The sequence below is a fragment of the Cynocephalus volans genome, chromosome 7 (assembly GCF_027409185.1).
Source record: "Cynocephalus volans isolate mCynVol1 chromosome 7, mCynVol1.pri, whole genome shotgun sequence".
In the NCBI taxonomy this organism is placed as follows: domain Eukaryota; kingdom Metazoa; phylum Chordata; class Mammalia; order Dermoptera; family Cynocephalidae; genus Cynocephalus; species Cynocephalus volans.
The window spans coordinates 41,551,686-41,564,050 of NC_084466.1; the positions used below are offsets into that span (position 1 = coordinate 41,551,686).

Below are 12,365 nucleotides of genomic sequence, written 5' to 3' on the forward strand. Positions count from 1 at the left end.
CCCTTCTCTCAGTTCCATGTTAGTTATTTTTTAATAACTGTTCCTACACAGCAGGCTTTGTTTAAGGTCTTAGGCAAGTGTATTAAAAATATTGTGAATTAAGAAGATAATTTTGTATTAACACTAAAAATGCAAACTGCGTTTTATGCATATTTTATCTAAGACTTGGTTACAGCATAGTTTTGGACTTAGGCAAATGTTGTTTATTCAGCTCAATTAGATATTTTCGTATAACATGTGATGCATTCTGCTCCAGGCAATAGATTATTCTGGAGCAATACTAGAGGGAAGGGGCTCCATATTCATAAAAATATCTCAGCAACTGACAAAGAGAATTTCCTTGGCCAAATTTTAGTCAGGCTCCTCTGAATCCTTTTCTCAACTAAGTCTTGACTTTTGGGCTTCCATTTTCAAACACATTGTACAACTGCACAGTATTAACACAGTTATAGCATGAATCCTGTTGTCAGTTTAGCCAGAATTCTCTACCCTCAATATTTGATCACCTTCAATATCTGGCCAAATTCCTCATGCCCCACTCTCTAAAAAGTGGTATCCGGTACTGCCTTCAGCAAGAATCCTGTTATGTCAGATTAGCAAAGAATTACCTTACCCTATTAGAAATTTTCCATGCATTGATCCCCAGACCCTGCTCCTAGGCTATAAATTTCTTTTGTTTGTTTGTTTGTTTTTTTCTTGTTATCTTATTCAGAATTGAGCTCAGTTCTGTACTGTGGTCTCTTTTCCAGTACTACAGTAATCCCAAATAAAATCTGTTTTTACCACTTCAGTGTCTGGTTCTGGTTTTCTTTGACACAACTCAACCACAATTCAGAATTTTTAGAAGTAAAGGAAGAGTTTGAAAATGTGCATTTTCAGCTTCAATTGCTTTGTGCTGTAGATAAAGCAACATCAACATCTCAAGGCTTTAAAGCAACAAATAGCTATATCTAGGTCACGTCACATGAAATTTGTAGACAACTTCACATCTGCTGGGCTGAACTGGGACTGAACTGGGCTTGGTTTGACTTCATATGTCTACGCTATTTTCAAACCCTGGCTATAGTAATAAGTGTAGAAAAGGGGAGAAAAAATCATGTTTCTGCTCATTTAGTCTTTTCAGAGCAAGGAATTGGAATCTGGATTAGAAGACAGGCCTTGGAACTTTTAAAATGGCTCAATAGATAGTGAGAAAGTTTCTTCCTTTGAAGTGTAATTTTATGTTTCAAAAGATGGAGTGTGAAACTCAAAGCTGTGGAGTCAGATGTTTATATCCCAAAAGATTTTAAGTAACGAAGGAACAATGTTTTCTCTCCTTCTGTCAAAAGAGAGAGGAGACAGTTGTCCTGTTACTTTATAAACTGCCAGATTTATAATTTTGGAGTTCCATTCTATGGTACAAGAAGCCCGCACTGCACATGCTAGCCTAACCATTTGGCTCTCATAGATCACTTCGAAAAAGAGAAGAGTTGGGATATGGTGAACTACTGCAGTTATTGCTGTAAGTAATAATAATCTGTCCTTTTTCCACAAACCTTATGTTTATGTTCAGGATAATATGAACAAATGCTTATATTTAAAAATTTATTGGGAACTACTGCTGTTACTGTGAAGAGAAGGAGCAAATAGACTAGCATGAATACCCAATTTCTCTTATAGCTTCTGCCTGCAATTCTCACACTGTCACTTATGCTTACATTCTATTGGCCTAAGCAGGTCACATGTCCCAGCACAAAGTTAATGGGGTCAGAGAAGCATGGCAAGGGCAAAGAGAGTAAATAAAAATTATGAGCCGATATTACAATCTACTATAGTCTGTTGGTCTCACATATTTTCCTCCTTCCTATACAGAGAATACATTTACTTCTTTTCAAAACATCCCACCAAGATCTTATCCAATCATAGCATCGGGCTTAAAATCGAGGTTGCAGCTAAAATCAAGTCTAGATTTAATGCAATGGATCTGATGTATGTTGATAAAGAAAACCACACACACACAACATCCTACAGTGAAAGAGAGAGATGGGATGACTACAGTGCATAATCATACTAAGAAAAGTGAATTACGGGAAGCACACAGGCAGTTCCTGGTTCATGAAAATTTTGAAATTCAGGTAGGGGGACAAATATTGCAATGTCATCCTATTCTTCAGTTAGAATAAATTTTTGATTGGGTCTTTGTTCTGCCCTCGAGTTTATGTATTCATTTCCTTACACCTTGAGGTTTTTGGTTCCACACATTAAGTCCTTTTTTTTCCATTTTCTTTCCTGCCTAGATTTGAAAAGGGAATTGGGGACTATATCTTTCTTGGTAGCTGAGCTGCTACTTTATCCTGTTTCCTGACAAAGATACTTGACGTCCCTAGGGTCATTTTACATCTCATTGAGTCAGAGTCTCTTTAGCTCAAGCCAAAGGCATTAATAATACAATTCTTTAGAGCAAGTTGATGTTTATTTTAGTCTACTCAGCATGATATGCAAATAGTCACACCCGAAATTTACTTGAAGATTTCCCCCCCCTCTCTCTCTGTACCACTCTTCCTCAACTTAATTAGAGGTACTTTAAGCTTATCAGGCTTTTAAGAGATAATACTTTATGATTTTCTTACCTGAACCATTTATTTAACTGAAAAGATGTAGTAGGGTCACTTTATTCATATCAAAGTTTTTTTTTTAAAAAAAACCTAAGAGTCATGTCCTTGATTTGGTCTCTGCTACTGTATTGTGTCCTAATTTGCAATGCTAGAAAAAAATAATCTTTAAATAGACAAATATCATAATAGTTTTTGTACTTAAACATAAGTTTAAGTATGCATGAAAAATACGCAAATTATTGAAATATATTTATATTAGTATATTTTACCCTGTTTATTATTAATGTAGAAAGACAAGCTCTTCTTTTGATTTTTTCAGGGGTACTTTATGCCAAATTTGGTAGGCAAAATTTTTCATAATAGTTCTACATTTAATTACAGTTTGGAGAATTTTTAGATAAAGATAATTTTCCCATTGTTCTTCCTTATAATATGGTGATGAAGCAAATCTTTGTGTTACCTAATGATCATTTTAGGAAACTCAAAGATAGTTCAGGCATAAAAAATTTTAATAGTGTTATTGTTCAGAATTTGGGAAAGAAAATCAAATATAGTGTTAGAGAAAATAAAATGTAACTCATAAGTTCCTAAAGACAGAATTAATTATAAGTAGCATGATAAAAGTAAGCAGCAATAAAAAAAAAAAAAAAAACACAATAGTTATGAAGAACTTAACGTTTTGAATGCCAGAGATATATTTTAAAATGTTTTCTAAAGCAATGAGTTAGAATAATTTGGTGACACAAGTAAACTCTACTAATCTGAGCATAAGACCATTTTACAGAGAAAAGACCCCAATGATAACTTTATTCCTTTAGAATATTATTCACATAAAATATGCAATTAAGGTTTTATTACTATAATTTTATATGTATGTTTAGGTGGTTTCAGATGCATAAGTATATAAAATGTAATAATTACAGGCTGTTAAATATAGCTTTAAAATATAATTAACTTACCATAATAATAAATAAAAGCACGTATATTTTATATTAATATTTCTATCTAACTAAACTATAATGGCAATTTTAATAAACAGACAGTAAATACATCAATTTTGTCATATTTATATTAATTTTTTCTAAAATTATTTTACCAGTATAATTAATAATTTTTGTTCCTTAATAGGTTTAATCAAAGTAATCAACATTTCTGTTCTCCGGGAATAAATGAAAACTAGATAGTAAATTAAAAATAGCTATTTTTCTCTCTATGAAAACTTATTTTATATCATTATTAAGATTTGGTGAGACAGAAATAAACAATTTTAGCTAGAGGAGGGGTGGGATCTGCCACAGCAAACAATTCTTAGTATACATACACGCTATAGAGCAAACAGCATAAGCCATGACTAGGCTACGGAGAAATATGAAGCAAAACAAAGCAAAAACAAACATACAGAAAGCAAAGTTTACTTTTTAAATCAGACTCAGTTTAATTCCAGGTCATGTTTTCATTGTCTGGACTTTATTATCTAGGTCCCTGGCTTCAATACTTGTTACAAAAACTAATAATCTTTCTTGTGTTTATTTCTGGTAACAGTTCATGTTACAGCTGTCCAATGTATTATGACCAGAGTCTTAAATGCTACTGTGCAGCCATTGTCATATCAGAGAATTCAACAACTCACCAGGGGACAAAAGGTACAGGGAAGATTAATCCTAGTCTAACTACAATGTTCTCTGAACACTCTCCTAATCAGGAAAATTTTGACAGTGGTGAAAATCTAGATATCCTGGGTTAATGTCATGGTGTTTAACTTCATCTACCCTTGACCTAAAGGTGGAGTGGTGTAGGGGGCAAGGGAGAAAGGAAGGAGAGTGAAGGGATTGAGAAAGATAAAAACAGTCCCCGCCATCCAGGAACCGGCTTGACACAATCAGGCTTTGATTTGTTAGGAGCTGGCATTCACAGTTAGGCTGTACTGTTCTGCTGTTGATCAGATGAGGTGATGAAGTGAGCAAAATGCAATGAATCAAAAAAGTACTTGAATACGTCACATTCTTATCTGATTACCAAAATAAAAACAAAAATAAAACAAAAACAAGGTCACTGTGCAAACCATAAAAATAATTAACATTCCTGTGCTTTGGGTTGAATGTCCCCCCAAAACTTAATCCCCACTGTGAGAGTTGAGGGTGGGAAATCCTATTGTGGTGGTTGAGGGGTGGAACCTTGAAGAGGTGATTGGATTCTGAGGACTGTGAGTAGTGAATGGATTGAAAATGTTGAAACCATTGCATTACTGTACTGTCACCTCACCAGATGTGTTCCCCGTACTTTGGACTTCCCAGACTCTGAAAGTGTAAGTAATAAATTTTGTTTTCTTACGAACTGCCCAGTTCCAGATATTTGTTACAAACAACAGAAATGGAATAATACATTCTGAAACTCAGCTAATATGAGGGACCTCTGCCCCTTTATCAATTAAATTTTAACTTACACCCATTTTTCATTCCTCATAGAAGGACCGAACATACTATCATAGAATTACCCTTCTTGCTGACATCATTCAATGAAAGCAAAATTGCACTTATTTGAACTTTCCCCCAAATCACCTAAGAAACACAAATCCTACATTTTTTTTTTCTAATGAGACATCTTATAGTTCTCTATTCATGTATTCTTTTTTATTGCACCAAACAATAAACTTAACAGTTTAACTATAGGAATCATGAGAATTAAAAATCATTTTTTTGGAAAGTACCCATTTGAGGAAAATAGGCAAAGTTTAATACTTTTGGAGATTTTGCCTTCTCTCTTTGGTGGTACTAACCTTTGTCTTAAAATGAACTAAATCTAAAAGTGAACTCAAAGATAGTCAAATCCATAAAAATAGACCTCAGTTTATAATGTCTTCAGATTAAGAAAGTTGAAACCTATTAAGAGTAAGCCGGCACAATGCCACAGCTGGAGGACTAAGAGCTGATGCAGAGACACTTGAATTAGCAGAAGAGAAATAGCGGAGCCATAGAAGATTAAGGATGAATTCAGAAAGGCCTGAGACCATGGAAAACTTGCCTGCTCTCTACACTGTTTTCCAAGGAGAGGTTGCTATGGTGACAGACTATGGAGCCTTTTATAAAAATTTCAATAGTCCATTGAACTCACATGTCATCTTGTCGGGTGGATAAACCCTCTGAGATAGTAGATGTCAGAGACAAATGGTGAGTGAAGTTTATTGGCTGAGAGATGGAAAATATAGGATAAAAGTATCCCTCTCCATGAAAGCTATCAACCAAGGGACTGTGAAAGACCTCAATTCCAACAATATTATCATTGAGCGAGAAGAGACGCAGAGGCAGTTCTTCCAGGGTGACACTAGGAAGAAGATATCCCTCAAGGCTGTCATGAACACTACCTCCAGGAAGTGTGGCCATAAAGGCCACTTTGCAAAAGATTGTTTCATGCAGACAACCAGGTCCAAATACTCTCTGATTCCTGATAAGGAAAAAGAGAAGAAAGAGGCAAAGTCAGCAGAGTTAGAGAATTCCACGAGGAGTTCTTCTACAAAAAGAAAGAAGAAAAAGAAATGTAGAGACAGGAAGTCATCTGATTCTGACACCTCAGACTCTGAGGGGGGTGCAGGTAAGAAGGCGAGGCACACATCAAAAGACAGCAAGGCAGCGAGGAAGAAGAAGAAGAAGAAACAGCACAAGAAACACAAGGACTGAGAGAAGAAGGTGTAGCGGGGTGGTTGAAGTAAAGAACCAGGAGCCTTGCGCCTTGAAGCCTGGGCTCTTGGAAAGACTCAGTATTGAAAATGTAGCCTCCCACCCTATAGACTTCACTCCCCTGGGAAATGGCCTCCCGTCATGCAGCAGGTAGGTTTGGGAGTCAGAGGTCAAAAGCAGCTGCTTGAATGAGTCGTTTCCTTATTTCTCCTGGTCTCTTTGTAAGTGACCTCTGCAACTCACCCATTCATTCACTCAACTTCCTTCTTCAGCAGGAGGTCCTGTTACCCTCTCCAGCTGCCACTGCCAGAGCCAGATCCCTGTACAGGTGTCCAGGCTAGAACCACAGATACTGCTGTGGAGGTGAGTCTGGCTGTAGTCGGAGAACAGAGCAATTGTCCCCTACTTACCTTGGCCAAATGGGAGATCTTTGCTGCATCTAACCCGGGGACAGAGGGAGACTGGCAGCAAACGGGAGGACATAGTAAGAAGTGGTGCTCAGTTTTTCCATTTTCCCTAACGTGGTTTTATGCTAGAAGTGACAGCCAGTGGCCATGGACAGAAACGATCATTTGCAGTGTGGCGTAGCTTGCGTATAACATTGTGGCAGATCACTGAACTAGAGAGCTGAAGCCACGATCATTGCTCTATTTTGTATTTACTACTGTGTGAGTCAGTTCTTTCCACTTCAGGATTCTGCCTAGATTCCTGGCACTAGATGGAAGTATGTGTTTGCATTTTTGTTTTCTTTTTTTTTTTCTTTAAAAAGGTAAGCCTACTGGGTAATACAGACCCTTGAGAATCTAAGTCTTCCTTCTGACAGAAAAGTATAGGGAATATAGAAACTTCTGTAAATTATTTAAACTTTAAGAATAAACTTAAAATGGCCTAATCCTTAGTCTTAGCCCTTGAAAAATATAGTGGAGTTGTGATGTTGGCAAAATTCAGGGACAATCCACAATTAATCACTTTGTTACATTCATCACCTGTTCCATTTGTCCCAGAGGAAGATACGAACAACAAGGAATTATCATGTTTGAGACTGAGGTGCAAGAGCAGTGGAAACAATGTTTGATTTCACTACCAATCGGTTTTTCCTCACATCCTGTTAATAGGTGTCTGTTTAAGAGTCTGGGTAATACCTGTTCCTTGTGATAATGTAGAAATCATCCAAAAAAGAAATGTCTTTGTTGCAGGACAGTCTCTGAGTGGCTTTGGCTCACCCAGCTTTGCCAACTCCCCCTCCCTCTTCTTTAGCTTCACACTTGTAGTTCTCAGGAATACTGTAGAATGTGCTGCCAATGCAACTTGGGTCATTTTCCTGAGATAAAGAAAAGCTGTCCAGACCAGCCAGGCTCTATTCCGTTCCTTCTAGAACAGGATATCCTACAACACTAACCTCATAATTGCATTGCCCTTGTATATAAAACTCAAATTGGAGTTGCTCACTGCAATGTGACAAGGGGCATGCAGAGACGAGACTCCATCCACCCTGGGCAGCTTTTCTGAGCTTTGGAGGACAAGCTCACCATGAAGCCTAGGCTTCTGTTGTCTCCTGCTTCTCATCTGTAAGTAATAAATTTGCTTTGTTTAACTTGTCTTAGTTTTCTGTCTCACCCAACTCATGCAAGTGTATTGACACCAGTTTATGGTATTGACAAGGTGTTTAGAGTTCTCTCCTGAGATTGATACTAGTGTACAGTGAAGCTGCTTTGCATATGTATTTGAAAAGGTTATAGAACTTGAATTGAAGGTGGACTTTTTTTTTATTGGTTATGAATATTTATGGCATACAAAGTTGATTGTCACCACTCGTGACCAAGATGTGATGGCCAGATCCATACTGGCAGCATGCCCATTACAACAAATTGTGATTATACCCCGTGTCTTCCACCCAATTATCCCTGACATCCCTTCCCATTCCCCTTTCCTCACTCCACTTTCGATCTGTAGGTATCTCTCTCCCTCTACAAGTACAATGCACCACTGTGGTCTTTCCTTCCTTCTTTTTCTCTTAGCTCCCACATATGAGTGAGCACATGCAGTATTTATCCCTCTGTGCTTTGCTTATTTCACTCAACGTAAGTTTTTCCAAGTTCATCCATGTTGTTGCAAATGGGAGAATTTCACTCTTTTTTTATGATAGAGTAGTATTGCATGGTGTATATACAGCACATTTTCCTTATGCAGTCATCCATTAATGGACATTTAGGTTGGGTCCACATCTTGGCTGTTGTAAACAGAGCTGCGATAAAGATGGGAGTGCAGGTATCACTTCAGCATGATGATTTCCGTTCCTTTGGGTATATACCCAGAAGTGCAATTGCTGGATCACATGGAAGACCTATTTGTAGTTCTTTTAGAAACCTCCATACTGTTTCCCATAGTGGTTGAGTTGTACATTATTATTAACATTAATATTATTTTTCACTAAAAGTCAATTCTCTATATCATTATTTATACTACTTGAGTTTTCCCATATGTTAAGATTATTGATTTAAGAAAAATATTACCGGCTCTCATGAGTTGCCACTTATTCAACTCCCTATGAGAGTTTAGCTTTGCAAATATCTGGGAAGTTTTTAATATTGAGGAGCTGTCAGAAAAAATAAAATAGATTTCAAATTAAATAACACTAGAATTTGGAAATACTTGTCTCATGGAAAATTGCATATTATAGAATAAATTTTTAAATATTAATACTTATGAAGTTATATGAGAGAAAATGCTTCAACAGACATATTCTCTTTCTATAATTTCACACATGTCAAGGAAGATTTTTAAAGGACGACTAAAATGATAGGGCTGTTTTATAGTTAACAATTTAAGGTGTCTATCAATCCATTTACATGTCAACATCAAGAGATTACATTTGTCACTAAAACTATTATTTTGACTTACAAAGAAAATTAAGTAAACAGATCAACCTTCCTGGATATATATTATATTCATTATTATGATTAATAAAATACATATTTTGATGAGAAAAACTTACCAAAATTATTCAAGAAAAAGTCTTTCTTCTGGCTAATAGGAAGAAATATGAGATAATGATAACATAGAAAGCTAAAACGGTACATGATTTTGAAACATTTTAAATGACAATATTCATATCTACATGGAAAAATCAATAATATCTGCTAAAATATATTGAGTGTATATCAAAAATGTTATAACCTTTAATTGTTTAGTAAAGTTGTGAAAAACTTGTGTTTATTTCTTATTAAACAGCAGAGCATTTCACAATTAGAATTTTAGTTCATAGTGTGTAGGAGCCATCATTTTTGTATTGCTTGTAAATGACTTGAGTATAAGGGAGATTTAACAACTTGCCTACGATCATACAATTGTTTAGTGGCAAAGTCTCTTAATGATTTAGGTTAGCCTAACTTCTTTATAAGAAATAGTTAAACTGCACCTTAGTCATGGATAAGAAGTGATACACCTCTCCGAGTAAGCAGTTTGCTCCCTCTAATATATGACTTGTCATACTTTCCTGTTTTCTCCATTTATTCTTACCCTGGCTACCAATACTTTGCATTCTTCTGTAGATAATAAACCACCACATTCAAGTTCCGAACTAACACTATCCAATTGATACTCTGAAAGATACCCTAACTTCTGCTTCTTGCAAGAAGGCCACAAAGACCAACAACATTTACTAACGAAAGAACAAAAATGTTTTAAAATTTTACATTAATACTGTTCAATATAACTTTCTGAAGAGATGAGAATATTCTATATCTGTGCTGTGTTATGTGGTAGCCACTAGCTAGCCATATGTAACTGTTGAATGCTAGTGCAGCCTAAAATCAATTCTTAATTTTATTTAATTTTAATTAATTTAAATATAAGTAGCCTCATATGGTTTGTGCCTACTATATTGGCTGGCATTGCTTTAGATGAAATACCTTTCTGGTAATTGTCCCCTAAATTCTTGTAAGTCTGAGAAAGGAATTAAGATTCAAGATGAAACTGGGTAGGTCATAACAAGGGCTAACTTGTCCCTGTGCCTAATTCTTTTTCCTACCCTGGATGAGCCTATGGCTACAAAAAAGTCGGTGTTTGGAGAAACAGAGCAGAGCAGGGGCATAATGGGTTGTTTGGCCTGTTGATCATTTGTCTTCTATATCCTACCTCAAATAATCATTGTATACGTTTACACTGGGGCTGCTGTGATGGAAGTTGCTTACCCCACTCTCTAGTTCACAGAACTGATCACAGTCTTTTGTCCTAGAATTTCCAAATGACCAAGAAGATCCTTATTCATAGTTTTTTTTTTTTTTTTTTAAGAGATGTCATGGATGTCTCTTCCAAGATATTCTTTCTAGATTAGTGTTAGGTGCTCATAGATTTTTGTATAATGTAGAAATTTTTGTAGCATTTCAACCAGTATGCCTGGACATCCTGACAACTGATAACTTCACAAATGATGTGCTTGTTTTCTATAGTCTATGATTCTAATGATAAAACAAAAAAATATTAAATACATATATTTTTTTACACCTTCTCTATATTCTATTACAGTGTTTAAATAACTATATATATTCATCCTTAGACATTCTTAAATACCTTACGGTATTTTTTTTTGTTTGTATGCTTTACCTCATTTGGTGTTGTAGAGTTGAAGAAATAGCTGGTCTCTATTTTCATATTAATTTTCCAATAAAATAACACCTTTAAGAATGCTATATTTTTTTATTCTCAGGGTTAAATTTATACAATTTATTCAAAGTTGTTTTGGCTTTTAATCTTTATTTAATTGAGTTTATTTTTTTAGATTTTTCTAATTTTTCAAGTAGACCTAAAATATGGAACCACAAATGTTCATAAGGATTCAAAGAAAACTAACCAATGCCAAACAGAGTCAGATAATTTATTCACTTTTGTAAGAAGTACTTCTTCGAATACATGCTAGACTCTTTCTGAAAAATTTTTTTTAAAAACCCCTAAATTCTTACTTCCTCAGGATCTTTCTAATTCCAATTAGACTGAAAAACCAAAATAAATAAAATTTTAAGAAAAAAGAATAATGAAAACAATCTACTTAAATTCTTTTTTAAAATTAACTTTTACAGTACTTTGTTTTGAAATATATGAACCTTAGCTTAAGGTTACTCAACAGAACAACAGGCATGTGTTGATAAAACTGATTCATAGGATTTTATTCAGATTAATTTTAATTTTTTTTCAGTTTGACATTTTAGTAAATATTTTCAAGCATGCATTTATCTGCCCCAGGCAATGACCCCTTTTTAACAAGTGCCATTTCATTCAATTACAATTGAATTTAAAATTGAAAACACACTCATAGAGACAAAAATTTATAGATACATTGAACTTATGACAGAAGTCAAAGAAACACATCCAAAGATTTTAAGAACTACTTGTGATTGTGATTCATACGTTTGAAACTTTATATGAGCTATATTTCCAAGTAAAAGACATTGTCATATAAATAGACTGTTCCTTTAAAACTCACTTAATTCTACCTGTTCTATGGTAATTTTCCTGATACCCTTACTTCCTAAGTGTTGCTTTGTATTTTCCTCTTGCTGCTATCAAAATTTTCTTATTTTCTTTTTTTGCATTATATGCATTTGCAAATATAGTTGTGTGCAGTTTTAGGTTTGGTTTAAATTATCTGATGAAAAGACAGAGGCTGTGCATGGCAGAATTCCCAAAGAAAACCCACAAAGAACAAGCTACCCAAATTTTGAGTATAACTCTGCTCTTTAGTTACCCAGTTGGATCACAGGGTCACAGAAGCTTATGTCCTAATGCAGGGACTTTGAGTTTTTCACTGTGGTCACTTCTTTAGGTCAACGACAGAAATCTCTTATCAAGATTGTCACTAAACAAATTGGTGTGTGTGTGATGCTCTGCTATGAGTTTTCTTGCAGTAGACACTCTCCATCTTCCCTACATCATGAATGTGCAGTGTATTTTGAGTTCATTTGTTGGAGCTTGGTGGGTATTATGGAAAATTACAAGTGAAGTTACTGAGTGTGCATATCCCTCATGGTCAGAGGAAGAAAAGTATAGAATAGGTTCTTTGTGCTTAGGAGTGATAGACTTGAAATCATTGCTGGACATT

General features: G+C 35.2%; 1 pseudogene; it reads left to right on the forward strand.

The window, feature by feature from the left end:
• The first annotated feature begins 5,578 nt into the window (after positions 1–5,578).
• On the forward strand, positions 5,579–6,268 carry LOC134382722 (zinc finger CCHC domain-containing protein 17-like; annotated as a pseudogene).
• Positions 6,269–12,365: the final 6,097 nt, after the last annotated feature.